The sequence below is a fragment of the Colobus angolensis genome, unplaced genomic scaffold, assembly GCF_000951035.1.
Source record: "Colobus angolensis palliatus isolate OR3802 unplaced genomic scaffold, Cang.pa_1.0 Scaffold33, whole genome shotgun sequence".
Lineage (NCBI taxonomy): Eukaryota > Metazoa > Chordata > Mammalia > Primates > Cercopithecidae > Colobus > Colobus angolensis.
Window position 1 is genome coordinate 12,118,137 of NW_012116599.1, and position 2,708 is coordinate 12,120,844.

The 2,708-nt window shown below is 51.8% G+C and overlaps 1 pseudogene; it reads right to left on the reverse strand.

Moving 5' to 3' along the window:
- Window positions 1-2,708, reverse strand: part of LOC105518883 — a 30,336-nt pseudogene that overhangs the window by 5,522 nt on the left and 22,106 nt on the right.

Here is a 2,708-nt window from a genome sequence, read left to right on the forward strand (position 1 = left end):
TCCGCGCTCCCTTCCGTCCTCCTGCGATCCTCGGGCCACCTGGCAGCGCGGCGGCAGCTGGGACCTGGGCCGGGGGCCGCGGAGACAGGCTTCCGAGGGTCGCGCGTGGGCTACGGCAGGGGACTCCGGGTCTAGCCGCGTCCCGGGACGAGTGAGGGCAGTGGGCACTCCTGGGAGCAGTCCCCTCCGATCCTGTGTCCCTAGTCGGAACCTCCCACCAACCGGCTGGAAAGGAGCTGGAGTTACGCAGCTGGGGGCCTTCATGGCCCAGCCCACAGCCCTGGAGGAGCCCAGGGAAGACTCCTCCTCAGCGCTAATAGAGTGCCTGGGCTGCCCGAACAGCGCCTGCGCAGAGCGCACCTTCACCAGGGAGCTTCCTTTACCTCCTGGGAACCCCTGTCCCGGATCAGCTCTCCCCGGGGTGTCTGGGCTTCTGGGTGTCTCGCCCCCTTCCCCCAGCCCCTGATCCACGGAGAGCAATGCAGAGCCCTGCCAGAAGTAGGCCTGGGGCTGTGAGTGCGGCCCGCAGGGTCCCAATGGGCGGTCGTCCCAGAGCACAGCAATCACTGCCTATAGGAGGTGACTTGGGTTTAGCCTCTGACCACACAGTCCTGGTCACCCTGCACAGACCGCCAATAAAGAGGGGTCCGAGGCCCAGCTCCTTGGCTGTCCTGCAGTTCCCCCAAAAGAGAAGCTGAGGCTGTGGGTGAGTGGGTGATGCCAGTGGTCCACCTCCAGTTCCTTCACTGTGGGGGCTTCCCCTACCTCTGTGATACGGTTTGGCTCTGTGTTTCCACCCAAATCTCACCTTGAATTGTAATCCCCATGATCCCCACATGTCAAGGGCGAGACCAGGTAGAGAAAATTGAATCATGGGGCTGGTTCCCCACATGCTGTTCTTGTGATAATGAGTGAGTCTCGCGAGATCTGATGGTTTTATAAGCGTCTGACATTTCCCCTGCTTGCTCTCATTCTCGTTCCTGCCGCCCTGTGAGAAGGTGCTTTCTACCATGACTGTCAGTTTCCTGAGGCCTCCCCAGCTATGAGGAAATGTGAGTCAATTAAACGTCTTTTCTTTATAATTTACCCAGTCTCAGGTATTTCTTCATAGGAGGGTGAGAACGGACTAATACACCCTGATTGCCCAGGTGACCCCATGACTCATATGCAAGAGCATGACAGACCACATAAGTGCCCAGCGACACCCAGTGAAGCCCTGAGTGACACAACTGGATACCTGATGTGAGGGTTGGGGGCGGGTGTTGGGAGGGGGTAGAGTAGCCAGAGCTGCCTTGGAGAGAGAAGGCCCGAGGGGGTGCCAGGCACAGACCGTGAGGGCTTCAGAATCTGACTCACTGCCTCCTCCCTGACTAAGGACAGATCCCAGTCACCCAGCCTATGAACCTTGTCAGAATCAAAATGGAGTTCCTTTTGTTAAAAACCCTGAGAAGTAAAGCCAGGAACATGAAGGGGATTTATCATGCACAAAACCTGACAACAAGAACTATCACAGAAGACTGCAAACAACCAGCTTGCATAATGACTTTTGCAACCTTTCAACAAAGAATACTTCTGTTAGGACATCTGCCCAGCAATTGCCTGTCCAGCCTCAAACTGGTGCCACTCATATCCTTGATCCTTGTAGCCAAGAATAAATATCTCAAAACAATCCTATGATCCTCCTCCTTTTTCCTCTAAAAACCTTTATCTTCTTTCACCTCTCTAAATTCACACATAGTTTCCTATGGCCTGCTTATTCCCATTGCAATACCTATTTCCAAAGAAAGTCCATTTTATTTTAGAGTCTCCCTGTATCTGTTATGCAGTGTCACATAGTGGAGCCAGAAGTGGGACTGAAGTGAACTCTGAAGTGAACTCATCTTGGATGAATCAGAGTTTCCTGAAATCTAATGCAGCGTTGACTGAGCCCTCTGCAGACTGCCTTTCCAGGAGTTGATTTTCTGTTCTGGTGAATCTCCTTGAATACTCAAACTCCCTGCCTTTGGTCAGTTCCTTTTTACTTTATCCTGGATGTGATTTAGTTATAAGGCTCCCTTAAACAAAGGACCTTGCATCCTTCTTGGGAGTATAAAGGTTGGAGTTTTGTTGGGGTGTGTGTGTGTGTGTGTGTGTTTGAGACAGTCTTGCTCTGTCACCCAAAAGAGTCCTGCCCTGCTGCCCAGGCTGGAGTGCTTGGCAGGATCACGGCTCACCGAAACCTCCTCCTCCCAGGTTCAAGCGATTCTTGTACCTCAGCCTCCCTAGTAGCTGAGACTATAAGCGCGCACCACCATGTCCGGCTAATTTTTGTATTTCTGGTAGAGACTGGATTGCACCATGTTGGCCAGGCTGATCTTGAACTCTTGACCTCAAGTGATCTGCCCACCTCGGCCTCCCAAAATGGTGGGATTACATGGGTGAGCCACTGTGCCCAGCCAGTTTTGTTTTTTCATTTGCTTCTTTGCTTTTCGCAAGCACTTTCTGGTATAAACAGAAGTGCCCTTCTGGTTTCAGGGCTCTGGTTTCTACAGAATTTATTTTCTGTCTAGACGGCAAGTCTTTTCTGGTGAACTCACTTTTGGTTCTGGATGCCTGGCTGAATATTTGTTTGATGTGCACACCTTGGTTGAAACTTTGTGAGCGCTCTGATTTTGGTTTGGTTTCCCACGTCTGTAAATGATTTGGCTTTTTTTTTTTTTTTTTTTTTT